The sequence below is a fragment of the Prorops nasuta genome, unplaced genomic scaffold, assembly GCF_024137725.1.
Source record: "Prorops nasuta isolate Cenicafe-Biocafe unplaced genomic scaffold, Cenicafe_Pnas_1.2 PNAS00033, whole genome shotgun sequence".
Taxonomy (NCBI): Eukaryota; Metazoa; Arthropoda; class Insecta; order Hymenoptera; family Bethylidae; genus Prorops; species Prorops nasuta.
Genome location: NW_027116830.1, coordinates 1397024 through 1414011, shown reverse-complemented (window position 1 = coordinate 1414011; position 16988 = coordinate 1397024). Strand labels below are relative to the sequence as shown.

Below are 16988 nucleotides of genomic sequence, written 5' to 3'. Positions count from 1 at the left end.
TAACGTTGTTTAAATAATTGTACGAACGTCTATATGAATTTGTAGATCTGGCATGAATTAATTGGACACCTGGTACATATACCAGCCACGCCAATTTATTTATGCGTGCACCTACTCCTATCCTACCGTACTATCTTCTTACTTTTTTAACGATCCACTATGTACCTTATCAGTCGTTAAGAACTCTCATTATTTATTTATTCGGTTTATTAAGCACCCCGTTAATGCCCCTTTGCCCAAATTGCCATTAAGCTATTCCATATCGGTATATTTTTAACTACTCCGCCTGACTCGATTCGATTTAACAAGTGTGGGGGTAAAATCTTACTAGTTTCGATTTTAGCTTGGCTGTATTATGTATGTACAACAGGGAAGAAAGTTTTATTACCGCCCGGCAGGTAAGATAAAGTCTAGAGGTGAAAGATGTGGGGAGATAGTATATGTATAGTCCGAGGGTGGTGTTTTTCTAATGGCGGTAACGCAGGCTGTTAATAATATCGATCGAGAGTACATTGTTTTTCTTTCGTCAACCCATGCACCACAATTCTAGGTATCTGCTCAAAATTTCCCTCGCCAGTGGCAGTTTTACAAAGTCACTTTTCGACTTTTGCCGCGCCTTTCCACGTTCCTTCGCTTTCATATTCTCGCGATTCAGCCCTTTCACTCGGCTCGATCGATTTTCCTGAATAACTCTACACTGATTGCACTCGGTGACTCGGCTTTATTCCTTCGGTCATTTGAGCGATAAGTTTTCTAATTTATGCGAAAAATTGCTGCCGAGTCATTCCTCGCTAAGAGTGATTTTTCTTCAGGGCTTGCTGATTGAAATGGTGCAAGGCGTAACGTTATTTCAGAGAGTTACGTCTAATATTATGTTTAGGTTTTCCAAGGAAGACTGGGTAAAACGATGAATTTCGTTGGGCCACAGCAACAAAAGCCGAAAACTTGCTTGGTCGTTCTCAGAGGGCAAACTATTGATCCGTGAGTAGTCACGCGATTCTCTCATAGAACGCCAGTCAAGCCTTTCCTGTACCTTTCTCTCTCTCTCTCTCTCTCTCTCCCCTCTACTTTGGTCTTTCTCCATTCTTATCCAGAAATACTCTATGCAAGAGAGGGGACAGTGCAGGACGAAAGGGCGCCGGTGACCAAATAGTGGTCTCCGTTCTCCACTTTCTGATTGGTTCAGGATAACTGGAACCTTGGTACATAGTTATTCCTCTTCCAAGGGACTTTAGTTTCCCAAGGTCATCTAATTCATACCTTCAATTTTATAAACAAACAAGAAAACTGTATTCCAAATTCCGTTATTTTTCTAAACTGCTTTTAGGAATTGGTACAAAAACAGTTATTCGCTTAAATATTTATTTTCTTCATTTGCAAACCGAAATATGGATATTTCTCTATTATTGTACTTTGATACACAAATATTTCTTGAGGTCATTTAATTCATACATTCGGTTTTATTCGATAGCTAGAAAATCATGTACTCGATATTTCATTATTTTTTCATGCTGCCTTTAAGAATCGTTACAAAAACTGTTTACTAATACCATTTACTTGTTTAAATTGTAAGCCCACATATGGACGCTTTCCTATTATCGGTCTTTGACCCACGGTTAATTCCCAAGGTCACCCGAATCAATCTTCGATTTTATTCCTCAGCTTGAAATCTGCACTTGAGATCTCGCTATTTTTCGGTACCGTTTAGGAGTTGATGCATATGCGAGATGGTTACGTAATTTCTGTCGAGCAGTTTGGTTTTCGCGCACGTGTATAGTTACGCGCTGTACAGGTATGGTCTTTCGGGCGGAGACCCATGGTGCCCCGCTGAAGGTCAGCCGGAGATCTTGATGGTCGCTACGCGCCGCTATTGTAAACAGCGCGATCCAAATTATTCATACCGTTTGGTTCAGATTTATCGCGGATATTAATATTAACGTGCTTCTCGTTTCACTCGTTTCGTTTTTTCTTCGGATAAGAGATAACAATTCTATGCAAAAACTTTACATCTCCGATCGATCCTGCAACGACGAGGACCGGACTCTTGTTTGACTAGACAAAAAATCATTACGAGTGTCGTATACTGCATAAATATATAGTACTCGGCAAACGTTTTGCAAAATTAACAAGTTTGGTAAAGCTTGAAATTGAAAAGAACTACCTCACAGTTTATAATGTTTAACAATTAGACGAATATCATCAATAGGTGGAAAAACTGTCCCTAAGAGCCCTGAGAAGTGGCTCGGTATATCAATAGAATTGGAGAACGCATGGATGAATGATTTTGGTAAAGCAAGAGAGAGAGAGAGAGATGAGAGAATGAGTGGGAGAAGAAGGAAAGGCGTGGACAAGTCGCAATATCGTTCTTGAAATAACCGAGGCTTTTTATTTCATTGAGCAGCACATTGCGCGGCCTCGCCTCGTCCCGGTCGCGCCGCCACCCCTTCCGGCGAACACAACACACTCTACCAATACAAACTCATCGGTATCGCAGCGAGGCATCACCGTTACTAATACTAATGCAAAAGCACACATTCGTAGACACACACACACACACACACGACATGGAAAGGAACGCCATCATCACCTCCTGCCAGGCAGGCAGTCGCTGCTTTCCCTGTTTGTCCTTCCCCCTCCCTCAACCAACCCTCACTTTTACCCTCAACTCACCCCATTTCCCTCGCTTTATCACCTGCCATCACCACCTAGAGCTGCAGTATACCTAGCTGCGGCGCGCCCGGTAAGGCCTTATCGGTAATGGTCCTATTTTTGGAATCTCCGCCCATTCTTCGCGTGATCCACCTTCGCAAACCACCCCAAGACTCGCTAAACTTCCATTCTCTCCTCCTCGCGCGTTTCCACCAAAAGGATCCGCAAGGACTCCAATCGCAACGGGACAAAATAGTCATCCGCTTAATGCACTCGATCAATTTTAACTCTTCGACTTAACTAGCCCTTCCCTCCATCCAACTCGATTCGCTAATCACTGCAAGCCGCTCGAAAATTTCATTTAACAGAGTTGATCAAGTGTGTTTATCCAGCCTGGCCTGTTAATTCTACAGGCACGCTTCGCTATATTTGTATTACAATTGTCCTTGGGAAATCACTGAGTTTAGTGTAGTTTTTTTTAATTAAAATAGCCTCGATAAGAGCGTACAATAATTTTCTGTCCAACGTATATATAGCAGGCATGTACACGGAACGATCCTGAAGAATCGTCAGGGTTTAACGAGACGTTTCCAATGTTTATGGTTTATAGATATAGGTTCCCCTTGTGATCCAGGGTTGCCCTTTCGTTTCAATCGAGCGATTTCTATGACGTATAGTTATATAGGATTGATGGATAATTTTGGAGCAAAGTGAAAAACAAATGAGGCTTACGGAGGGTTAATAATATTCTCGCGAGGGAAGGCTGGTTAGTCGGGGGGTTCCCTGCTTGTCTATCGATCCGTGAACCAAGTCACGCCAACCAATCCCATCGTTCTATGGATTGCGTTCCCGCCGAGGCTAATTCAAATTTCTTACTGCCACCCCCTCCCCCTACCACCGGTCACCATATCAACCCCTTCCTGGCGCCTCCTGCCAGAACGCAAACACACGCACGCACACGACTACCCGGAGAGGAAGTGCACACCTGATTGCGTACGTACGACGACACACCACCGACTGGCATTAAAACGTGAATTATAAAAGAACCCTATCTCGTCACTTGGAGTGTCGATAAATATATGCCTCCCAGAGAAATTGGCGCCACGATAAATTCTCTCACTGGCCTTTCGGAGTGGAGCGTGCTTTAAACGAATTTCTATATATATATATATATATATATGGCGCTAATCGAACACAAGTCGAAAGTCTCTCGCGATTATCCGACAGTTGGCGTTTTCACTGGCAAGGGGCGAAAGTTTCGTAAGAAGTATATGAGCAATCCTGATGTTAAAGAGGGGCAAAGAAAGGTAGTCTGTTTGCAGTGGCCACAAAGCCGAGTGGACGAGTGCCATATGCTCTGCGATCGGTCATTCATAATATACGTGGTATGTCCCACGTAGATTATCTACTCGTTTTGCCTTCTATGCTGATATCCAATAATAAACGTGCATTCGCCAAATATGCAATCTTCCTCGCTCGAAATTGGAGAGATCACTGGGACCATTAAAGTGGACATTCTAATTTCTCTATATTTATTTTAGACTTTCTTATCGTATACAAATTAGGAGTGTGTTTGGTCCTGCTGAATATATTTTACAAATATAGGAAATATTGTAAATTTTGATTTTAACTCTATTGGGTAGGTTGATTGTTAAAAATGTTAAAACTGGAATAGTTTTATCAATACTATTTCTAGTCTTCTCCAAATTCACAATAGCGTCGATGAGTCAGGAAGGGAAGAAACTTTCGAGGAGTGAAAGAGAGAGAGAGAGAGAGGGGTTTGATTCATTTGATTGTAATTTTTCAAAACACGAGTTTATTATCGCGTCGAGGAAAGAAAAGGAACGACGATACTCATTAACCAATATATAATTAGTGAATCGAATAAACGAGAAGAGAGAAAGCGAGGGTGGAGAGAGTGACAGCTGCCATACATATGACGTATAATAACGAGTGTCCCTCATGAGCTTCCCATTAGGCTTCGCTGCTCTTGCAGATAAATTAAGGACTTGTGCAATCGACACTTTATCCCTCTTATTTCTATACTATATATTGCATTACTTATTATCCAGTCTTCGAATATAATAGCCAAGGATACTCTTCGATCGTTGTAATTATAGCAAAGTGATCAAGAAAATTGCTATTCGCCATCCATTCGAGTTTGCTGGTCCTCGAATCGCATCTCATGTTTCTAGACAAAGGGAAAAGATGCTCGTGTGTTCTGCTCAGCCTCGAAAGACGAAGGAATGGTTCGTAGTGGGCCGCAATGCGTCCAAAGGGAGAAATACTGGCGCGATTATGCTCGGCCAATGGCGGTCGTTGCTTTTTTAAAGCATTTAAAACGTCACGCGGCTCACGACCCCCTTGGTCACCAGGCAACCACCTTCAACTTCCTTGCAAACTTTCGCCAATTCTCCGATAAAAATATTAATGCTCTTTGATCGATTTACAGGAATTCTTCTTGCGTTGAAAAAAAGTACTGTAAATATAGCTATATACAGGGTGAGGTACTTAAGGTACCCTAGAGCATGGACATAAAAGAACGTTTATCCTCGTAACTCTAATAGACCTCGCTTTTTTTATAGAACCTTTTGGAAACTCCTTTATATCAACATTAGGAAAGGATTTATGAATAAAAAATTAATTTCTTACAGTTATTGCGATAAATGAATTTTTAAATAAAATTACTACAACGTACACGTCTTATCAAATTTTCACCATATATAGTACCATATGTTATAATCACTCGGGACTCTGAGTGATTTGATGGCGAAGCAATAAATTTGTACATATAGATTTTTCCTGGAAGCAAGTTTTCATGATGAAAGGTAGTATCGAGGGGTGGTCGAACAGGTATATATATATATATATATATATAGGACGTGTCCGGGGAATCTTTTTAAGATATGGTAAATGGGGAAATATTGGAAATCTGGTAGTTTAGTTGCAATATTAATTTTCTTGCGGCTTGCACCGGTCTACCGCGAGTCTGGCTGCCGGGGCTCGGAACGAAAGTTTTCTATCGATCCTGACGTGCAGTGTTTTGAGGTCAGGGCGCTGCGCCAGCACTGCGGCGATCGGCCGTGGTCGCCGAAACCGAGCAGGTTCGGATCGGAACAATGGGGATCGTTCCACCCCTGTACCACCTTCGCAACTATTATACGTCCACTGTGTAGGCTTCATCCGTCCGAATTCCTTCAACAAATATTATTCCTCCCCCTTTTCTCTCTCTCTCTCCCCCCCCCCCCCTCCTTAAACGCATTTAACAGAGAAAATCCACCTTAAACCTCACCAGTGACGTCATCAAGAAACTCTGAAATCTACATAGCGATCATCGGTCGATAATTGTTATAATTTTCACGCAACTAATAATGTTTGCAGAAAACAGTCATTACGATTAAATCGATCAGTATCTCAAAATCATGCTTTTACTCGTGACGTTCATTTTGAATTTTGTCGCCAATCGCGAGAATCGTTTATACAATTTCCCGAATGGACTTTAACCTTTCTCTATATCCCTACGCGTTAAAGGAAGAACCTGTTGTTATTGCACGGGCTGCATTGCGGCGTATCCTGCATTAGACGTGTATTTCTTGGACGAAAAGTTGGTTGGCTGGCGCGAGCAATGTGTCAGACCGCAGGCATATTTCTTTGCGGTGCGATAATTCCTTTGCCGCACATCAGCTCTGCTTCAAAAAGCTTGCTTGCAATCATCGCGGAAATAATGGGAAAATATTCAAGCGATGGAACAATCTATTTTTAAGCCCGCTCGAGCTTAGGTACTGCAGTCGCCAGAGTTTACGTGCCAGATCTATACGCAGGTATCCGTCATGAATTTTTCACAATCGATCGATTCCAACTGCAACGTGGTAGGATTCATGCCGGCTAATCCGGTTGCCACTGTACGACTCGCGTTGAATACTTCACGAACATCCTGCGAATAATCAATTATAAGACGTGGCAGGAAATATTTCTTTAAGGCGATCCATCAATGTCAACTGGCACAATTCTAGTGGATAACCAGCGAAACGTAATAACCCTGTCATTGCTCGCGTTAACAATGCAGACCCTGCCGAATAAATAAAACGAATTCTAATTGTACGAGGTGTGTGCAAAATATTTTTGCTATTCTTTCGATAAACTGTTTACGGCCACGAGTGTGTCGAGACTCGGTTAATTCTCTTATAGCGAGAATCTACTTTTTGTTTAGTTTCCTTTAATACGGGTATTATACGCTAGTAAAGTATACCAATGCAAAAACAGTGAAGTGAGAATGTGTAGTAATGCATATGCGTATACTAACAACGTTTATCTCTCGGTAACCATTTAGCATTTTTGGGAGTACGTTTTCCTATACATATATTGCAATACAATCTCCCTACATTATTATTGCAGTATTAGTACTTTACTGTAGCGTATAGATAGCGCTGGGTTAGTGTTATTATTTGTTCAGTGGAGCGTTGTACTTTAGGTATGATTTATTCTCTCACGTTGGCGGACAGAGTGAACGGGACGGTTGGTAGCTTTTCGTACGTGCATAAGTGTATTGCACGCTAGGATATCCAGGATAGCTGTAAACACATGAATATACACATGGTATGTATTAAAGTAGCATTAGTAACGGTAGTGGTAGTATATGTGACTCGAATCCATTCTGATTCCATAGAACTGATGATCGAATGTTTTACTCAATAAGATTTTTCTTTTTCTCGTCTCGGGAAAAAACCCTTTTTTTTTTTTGGGTATTATAATATTGAGGTAACGTAGATCGAGACTCGACATTAAAATTATAAAAAATGTTTGTACGTATATAGAAAATAATTCCATCTCGTCATCGATCTGCACAGGCAACGACGGAAGATGCAAGAGGAGAGGAGAGGACGCTTGAAAGGCGAAACTTTCTTTCAGGCTTACGCAGAAACTCGCATTAACCATGTTTATTCTCATCCTTACTTATCCTCTCCCCCCATTCGAGTCACCCGGATAAGACCAACTTATCTGTGTTCTATTTTACGAACGTCCTTCGTCAGCTTCTTTTACTTAAGGCTCTTGTTAAAAGTAAAACCATTTTTAGCCGGCGTCTATATCTCCATTATATATACGTTTGTTTCTATCTATATATCTGGCACATCTGTACTATACACACAAGAATTGGTGCAGTACTGTAAGAAAAATAGTTGGAGGCTCGATGAAATATGCACGAGACATTTGTTGCCTTATATGCCATGGTGCAAAGAAGGTAAACTCGAGGAGGGCTATTTTTGCACGAGTGGATAAGAGAAAATGTCTGACATTTTGGGAACTTGCACCTTTCGGTGAAAAAGAGGGTAGTTTCAGGGTCGAAGAGAGACCAGTACGTTGACATTTAAATGACGAGTTCCCGTGCGAAATTCACGAAACGGGAGCGAGGTGACGCAAACCTCCCGACGGCCATTATGCATCATAATAAAAACATAAACACTTCAAAAAGTTCCCTTCTCTATATTTTTTTTTCACGTTCCCCATGCTATTATAATTTTGACACGTGTTTTTCTTCTTTCCACGCTCTGTTGTCTCGCGCGAGTCCTCCTCCGCTTTCTTCCGTCGTATTACCAAACTGAAGTCTGCAACCTTACCGTTAAATTGCTGTCTCCTTATAATCCTCCATTCAGGATTGAAGTTTTATGGCACTTGCGCTCGCCAACCTTGTGGGTGGACGCTCTCGGCTGCCCGGATGCTGGAATCTCCGCGAAAGCGGAAGGTAAATAATATCTTCTGTCCGTATAAGAGTTAACGATTTATTACTCGTTTCTCAGAAATGGTCCTGAGCGTGTTTGCGATATCGCGTGGTAATTAATAAACGAACGTCAAATCCTGGAATTTCCTACAATGTCACATCCTCCCCAGCAAAGTCCCTTCTTATCTTCTTCTTTTATCAGATACACCACTTCCACATTCCTGTAGCTGAACTATAGGCGCATCTCTACACTGTTGGCTTTTAACGCCATTTTGTAGTTTACCACAAAGACTATTTCTGCCTCCCTAATTGTCACAGCTTAAGTAATATATTTATAAAAAAGAGAGATGACTATGAATCTTTGAAAATTTCTTACCATACAATACTGTTGTTTATTCCATCTCGTTTGTAATTTCTTGTTACGAGGTAATTAGCCAGGAAGCATGGCCGGATTTATCTTGATACATTTCCAGCAGCTTAATACTAAAACGTAATTGGGGAAGTAGAAAGTCGAGATCCGAAGAAACTTTTTAAAGCCCCTCCGCAATAAGTGTGATACCTGTATAGGAGAAGCACATAGAAGCGAGGAATAGCAGATTTTTTTCTTTATCGGACTATGTTATCTCAACGTTAAATTTGCCGTGCCTTATCTCGGCCGTTAAGAGAAAAACTAGCCGCGTGACTCGGTCCCATAGAACAATTTTGACGAGCGAGTGAATAGGCCAATGAACGTTGGAATCTCGTGGCGTCTAGGTTAAGCCATGGTCAGTGATCTCCCCCCTCCCCCCCCCCCCCCCCTCTCTTCTCTCTTTCCCTCATTTCTCTTCTCTTTGCGAGTCCGTGGGCCAATAGAATCACTCCTTAATCCAACCAGAGAGGAAGCAAAAAATGACTATTCTTTCTCTTTTTTTCTCTTCTCAACTCACTCCCAGTGCAAATCTCTCGACGTGACCCACTTGGCTCAGTCGGTAACATTAATCCTCCCTTTCATTGGCCACGTGTTTCCAATATTTATTCTTTGGTGCAAGCTATCATTATTTCTAATACGGTATTTTTATATGTATAGTCTTAAAATAATAAAATATTTAAACCTGGATCTTTGAGGCAAATATGTAAAAAATAAAAGTAGCACTCTTTATTTAATTCTTTTAAATTTACTTTCTAACCACAGCTACGATAAATATACTGTGGTAATTATATTACTATAATTACTTATATATTTAATTAGAAGAAAATTCTTGATGTGAGAGTTCAATCCTTTCTAATAATTCTGCACATTAAAATATATGCTAAGGGAACTATATACTTTGCTTATTGTTGCTTCTAATTGAATTAGAAGAATGCTGAGTAAAAACTAGCTGTGTTTTATTATTTCAACTATATTTCATTATCATCAATTATCGAAAAATGGCTATTAAACTATAAATAAAATTATTATAAAAGTCTTAATGTTTATTTTTTGCAAAACACTTCTGGTTGGCTTATTGAAGTATGTCAAAAAAAATTTACGGTGTAATCAATTTATTGTAAGTAATAATCCTCTTTTTTTGTTAAATTTTTATCCTATTTCTTCCATTTCTTGTTTAATATTTGTATTAAAATGATTACCCGCATACACACATCAGTTTTTATAGTTGTTATACTGATACATAAAGATATTTTGCTCACATCTTCCTCTTCCTTTCTATTGATATGGCTCTATGCCCTCCGGATAAGTTTTTTGTGCGATTCATAATATGGTGTATTTGTTGAGAATTTGTCACAAGCTGAACGTAAAATATTTGCACGTGAAGCTGAAAAAAAAAACAAATTAAATTAAATCAAAATATTTTACTATACAAAAATCTATACTCACGTTAGTTTTTAGGATTCTTCCTTTTAATATTTATTGCTCCCAATAACTTTTTATAACGTGTACATACAATTTTAGTATTCCGTTTTTCTTTTTCTAATGTAACCTTCTTCGTGTAAAAAATAGTAGTGCCTCGTCGATTTTTTTTAAATGACCTGCCTTCGAGACATTACCTTGACTTTTGATTCAATACGTATCCTGTTGCTATAGATAATGATTTCCTAACGGAGACATATTTCCAGGTTCTAACTCCATAATTTTAAGAGCTGTTCTGCTTAAAGTTCAGATTTAGTATTTTACAATCAAATAACAATAGGTGCTTACACGATTGTTTGGTCAATGTACGATTCAGTGTCTTTATTGGATACCTTTTTCTTTTTAGTGTAGTTATATATTACGGTCTACATTTATATATACGGTGCGCTGTATCAAATTGATTTGTCGACCTTTCAGCTATAGTGTATATAGTATAGAAATTTGACGAATTGTAGAAAGTAATTTAAATGCAATTGACAAATTTGTAGAATTTTGCAAGAAAATAAATTAAAATTTTTTTATTGAGCAGCTAAAGCTATATATTAGAATAATTATTTTCTGCTTATTTGAAACTGACGGTATTTTCTCAAAATTCGATAAGAAAATGTCTAAATCGTAATAACCTACCATTGTAAAAGTATATTGGTGAAATTAGATGATAAGGAATTCATAGTATCGACCCTTTTTATAATTGTTGAACATATTAAGCAGTCAGAGTTGGAAGACATTGAGCTTGATGAATGGTCACTTAAGAGAAGATTACTGTCAAGAGGCATGAAAAATTGCATTTCCTTTGGGATTTTTTTTATATAAAATAATTACTTTTGAAAATAGATTTCCACATATTCTATTCTTCCTAACAATGGAGAGCATATTCCAATTTTATTGATTACCAGCTCATCTGAAAAAAAAGGGACGAACGCAACAATTTTAGATTGCTTATAATCTTGCTAATTAAAAAACTTATTAAAGTATGGAGCAGTGATTTTCGTCTGCTTCGATGACACTTATTGATGCAAGTTGATACATAGGTCGCAGTGGCCAACTTTTTATCCGAAAGTGTCCCGTCATGTTATAAAATCATAGCAAAATTTATTTTTGTCTTCATCAGATTTTTTTGACATTTTTTAGAATTTTCATTACTCAGTCTATAGATGAATATTAAATACTGTGACAAAAAAGTAGAAGATTTACTATTCATAGAATTTCCAAAAAATACAGTCAAAACGTCCTTCAATGTTAACAAATTGCCTATGATTCTTCTGACTTGAAAATTTTTCCCCTTTAATGTACAGTATTGCCAAAAATTCCTAGAATTATCAAATACCTTTAAAAAATCTTGATTTCTTAGAAAAATTGTCCAAATAAATAAAAAATTCTATCAAATATCTTATATTAGTTTGTGACTTTGGACTGTATGCTGAAGGTCATGTAAAGGTTAGGTTAAAGTTTTTAAACAGAGACCTATATGTTGTATTGCATATATTTGTAATTTACTTCCAGTGCTTTTAAAAAATTTCTGATAATTTTTTAATTTTGTATAGTCTTTTACAAGATATTTTGTTTTGATAGCTGAGCGAGTATGTATGTGCACACGTAACAATCATACACGCAACTTCAGTCAAACCCACACTACGTGCAACTTCAAATCGAAATGTCTCGTAATTAACTGGATGAAATTGATAAAGATAAAAAGGAGCCTTTGAAAAGCTCTTGAGATCAGTTTCAAGAATATAAAATAAAGATAGGAGGGGTTCCATTAGAAATACTTAATAGTGTCTTTGAAATTTTGTAAAAAATAATTTTTCAAAATAAATTTTTCACTGAGGAATCATTCCCTTGAAGTAAAAAAACTTTGACCCATAAAGTTTTTTCATAGGAGCATTCACACGGAAGATATTTGGGTGTTCCTATTTAAATGGTCCACCCTCTGTCGCTTTATCGTGGGTAATTACTCAAGAGCAGTTTTCGCCCTCCCTTGTTTTTCCAGCTTCAAATTTAATTATCCCAAATGAAATGTATCCTCCGCGAAAATAAGATTCTATTCAAATTCCTCATTTAGGTCAGCGATTAATTTGCAGATTTAGGCCAAGTTTTATCATGAGCAAGCACAGACGTGCAGTATATATGTTCAGCTCTGTTTTGCTACCAAACAATACTCTCCGTTTCGTCCGTATCTACTAATCCTCATTGGACCTATTTACGAAGCACAATTGATACACACATACATTATATCCAATATTTATTTTATGTTTAGAAGATTCAAATACATAATAAACATGGCATTTGAATTCATAGAATTTTCTCAATGATAGAAATTAATACTGGAATTTATTTGAAAAGCAGAGAAAGATCCTTCGGTACACGTATAGTGCTAATTCTTTATTACAATCAGATAGGCAAGCGCGCGAGGGTAAAAAGAAATTCACCGATTATGGTTCTGCGAGACAGCGAGGGAAGAAATAAACTACTGTTGAACGGAGAGGAAAGTGATAATTAAGTGTTTTATTACTTATATACTCATAATAAATGGCTTACTAATTGCGAGATGCGATCTTTGCAATTGCTTGTTTTTTTATTTCTGCAAAAAGCGGTGTGGAAAAAGGGGGAATGTTAATAGCAATATGAAAAAGAATTATAGTATTATTATAGCTGAATAATTTATCTATATAGGAAAGATCGAGGTTTCGTTTTGAACGTGTCGAATGCACGGTGGGATTTCCGAGATAATGAGAGATGCGAATAGAAAGTGGTGTGGGCATCTTGAGTGATCGAGAAAAACGGTGTGTTTGGCGCCTCGGAAACGAGGCTGGACTGGCTGCTGAAGCCGACAGAACAGGCGTTACGAGTTTCAAAAGTCGGACAGTGCGCTCGTTTTCCTTTAGTTTCACAGTGGTCGTCGACGACGTCTCGAAACTCATTACTCATTCATCCAGTCTTATCATCATCCAATGGCTAGCGGAACATTGCCGTTTTCACTGACACCATGCACTTTCGATTATATTCCATGGTACTTTATAATCATACGGTTTATCCATCCATTTAAATCATGCAATTTCTACTAAAAATATTCATTCGCTTTGTTCATTCTCAACTAATTCACCGAACATGCCTCCTGTTCACGAGTGAACATATATATACTGTGTATAACCTATCAGTCGGTTGCTGCAACGTACATACTAATCTAGTTTTTTCCTCAAACCAATCATTAGGGATCCAAGAGGAAAATCCAACATTTCACTCGTCTACAAACAGACGCGTGTAGTGTTGGTAGTCGAGTAGTAAATACCAGACCAAGTTGAAATCATCCAACAAATCAATCCTTCCTGTTCTATCCGTAAATTGAATCGTTGGAGAAACTTTTGCGGGTCAACTTCGAGCAGGCACATACACAGCGAAGGAATGACTCTTGTCGAAGAAGCAAAGAGATAAAAAAGACGGAAGAGAGGTTTACTCGCAGGATTTACGTGGCAAAATGCCATAATATTATCGAGCTTTTTGGGAAAAGAAGAAAAGTGTACGCCAATGCAGCTGTTGTTTCCTAGAAATGACTCGAACCGCTTCTATGTAGGTTTAGCGCCCGATGACTGCTGGCTTTTTCTATTTTTTCTAGGAAAGTGTTTCTACGTTGTTGTTGCTAGTGGCGTGGTAACGATCGGGCGTGTGATTAAAAAAAAAAAGTGTCATAAAACGAGTGCGAGTACACGGTTATGCGAGGGCTATTTGCCTCGTTATTTGGTTTTCACGTGGTTCGAAGTCGAGGGGTGAGACTTCTGCCATCCCCCCCGCCCCCCCTCGTTTCCCCCGACATCACTCGTCATTTATTACTATGGTACTGGCTTAGTCGGGGGGGGGGGGGGGGGAGGGACCTGTGGTAGCAGTTGGACGATACGGCTCGTCGAGATCGTCGGCTCTGATAAGCTTTAAACAGGCCTGGAAGACTACGTACTAATATATTGCTTTGCCACCATCGCACAACTCTGTTATTTGCAGTTTGCTTATTATTTATCCATATACTCCTATATAGACCGCTATATACACACACACGTACCTTCTGTTTACCTATGCCTCTAACGAACCACTTTAATTCTACTTGCGAAAACACTTAACAACGTTTTAACAGTCTCTTGCAACTCTACTCCTCTTCAAGTTCAATTTTACCGTCAGGACTGTAAATATATAAAGTTGTTCTTTTGTTTTAGAATACGATTGTTTTACCCTCGTGACTTTGCCTCGGTTATGATAATGGGAGACAGATTATGGTATACTGAAATGTAATGGATCTGGGTATGGCTTGTAATATGTAAACTGTTTTGATGCAATAAGAGTGCGGCGCTCTTGTTATTTGTCTGCACGATCGGCCCCAGCCAGAGTTGGCTGACTAGCTGACTCCTGGTTGCTTATTACTAGCCGGAAATGCCAGATGACGTTTGTTTGTCGTAGGGTGCATCGAATAAGGAACGTTAATTAAACTGACAAAAGCAGATTGAATCGCGTCAAGGTATATGTCATTTGGACGTTTAATGGCTTGTTTTAATATCTATTGCTTCTGATTATTGCAAATTGCAATCTGTATGACTTTATTGACATATATCGTGGTACGATGAAGTCATTCTGTTCACGTATGTTTCTTAACGATTGCATAGGTATATATATATATATATATATAGTTTAGTATGTATCGAGGGATTTTATTGGTTATTGGGAATAATATTGTTCGTGTTATATTCGTCGATTAATTGAATTATAATTATCATCGATAGGACAATGAAAATTTGTTCAGTAATCATTTCGATCAATATTTGAAAGAATTTCTATCCTGTACGTTCTTTCGTTAGTCTGACACGAAACGTTTTTTACTGCGTGTACTTAGAAATTGAATAAGTCAAACGTTCGTGACACTACTTCTTACTTTGAACTCAATACCTACAATTATTTCCACTTACGGGCCGCTTAATCCCACATTCCATTTCTCTTCCGTACGCGAATTTCACCAAGAGACATCAAGACACGTTGGAATCTGCCTACGGTGTTTTCACTCGTTTATAGCATATTGTTAAGCGCATGGCTCAGAATACACCTGCGACCATCAAACTAAGTAAAGGAACTTCTCATAAATACACGTCATACTCACTTTGCAACATTTCCTCTGATGCTTCCATAACGTGCATCAGATTACATTCTCTTCTTAGGAGAGCGCACGCGCACACATATACATATATACGCAGTGAAGACGAATTTTATTAACATAATCGTTTGAATGGTAAATCGCTAATGTAACTGTAAATATAAAAATATCATATATACTTAGACTTGTGTGTGAAAATATAAGCGAGTCGAAATTCGAGTAGAAAAAAAAAAAACTGATTTCGTATCACTTTTCTCCTAATCAGCACAAATCTAGGTGTAAAATTTTAGTTTTGATAAGAATTTCGTTGAAAATAGGGGAAATTCAAAAGTCTAGTGATATATTAGAATAAAATTACAGTTTAATGTGAAAATTAATAACAACTGCAGAACTGCAGTATTTTACAGTGCAGTTAAAATATATAGTGATTTTTACTTGTACTTGCAGGAAATGTAATTTTCGAGCAACGCGCCACGCTCGTTACGGTAATTCCCTCTGCTGGCAGAATGTCTTCAATTGGATCTTATAAATCAGCTGAAAGTTCTCCAAAATGGGAATTTATGCGCATGCTTCAACTTTTCCTGCATTATTAAAGCAGCGAATAGCTCAGCCGGGCAAACAGCTATTATGGGTTACAAAAATGAGCTAAGATTAAAGTTACGAAGAGTCATTCGGTTATAAAGGTGCAAAGAATTGAAGACTGATGAACGTTGAAAGAAAGCTGGGTGAAAGTGAATATAGTGTAGAGAGAATAGGATGAATGCATCAAGTACAATAAGAGTATATATACTATATATATATATACTCTGCATGGATAAATATGAAAAGTGCAAGGAATAGAATTAGGGCTCGGGTTTCGTTTGCATTTCCGATTTCACGATCGTTCTTATAGATGAAGGAGCGTTAATGATCCGTATCACGATCCCGTTAGCAGGCAGCTCAGCTCGCTTTGGCTTTGCGATAGCGCCGCTTCCGCTTCTTCGTTTGTCTCGCCTCTAGAGCGTGTGGATGCGAGAACCTCCAGGGAAAAGGTTCAACTCTCAATGCCTCAACCAGCGGGACCCATGAATTCCTTCTTCTTCTTCTTCTGTGTACCTATTCTCTTCCGGGATCGAACTCCTATATAAGAATAAACCTGTAGCGTTTGCAAATTTTAATCCAAATTCTTCACGAATAACAAAATCGAGTCCAATTGTAAAAACGTTAAATTCTTCTAGTATTTTTTATATATATATATATATATATATATAATTTTCGAAACAATCAAAAGCCTAATTACGAGCATACGCTTGATTTGAAATAACGAAGCAACCTCGCGAGACTAATGACTGGAGCCTCTCCCCTTTTTTCAGCGTAAATCTGCACGCTGCCGTATCCTCCACTTCCGTTACTATACCATCTTCCGGGTTGCTTTTTCATTTTTAACTGAAAAAGCAGGGAATATATATATATATATATATATATATATATATAGCTTTGGCGAGCGTTGGTAAGGTTCGAGGTTGAAATTAACGTTCTACGTTATCCGAATGATATTAATTGGATTTTATTACTCGGGACGACCCTTGTCATTGCGCAAACAGTTTAAGTTGGAGGAGAGTAGATGA

At 38.4% G+C, this 16988-nt stretch overlaps 1 protein-coding gene across 1 annotated transcript in view; it reads left to right on the top strand.

The window, feature by feature from the left end:
* Positions 1-16988, top strand: part of LOC136783391 (uncharacterized) — a 44907-nt gene that overhangs the window by 12892 nt on the left and 15027 nt on the right. The gene's annotated exons all lie outside the window — the stretch shown is intronic.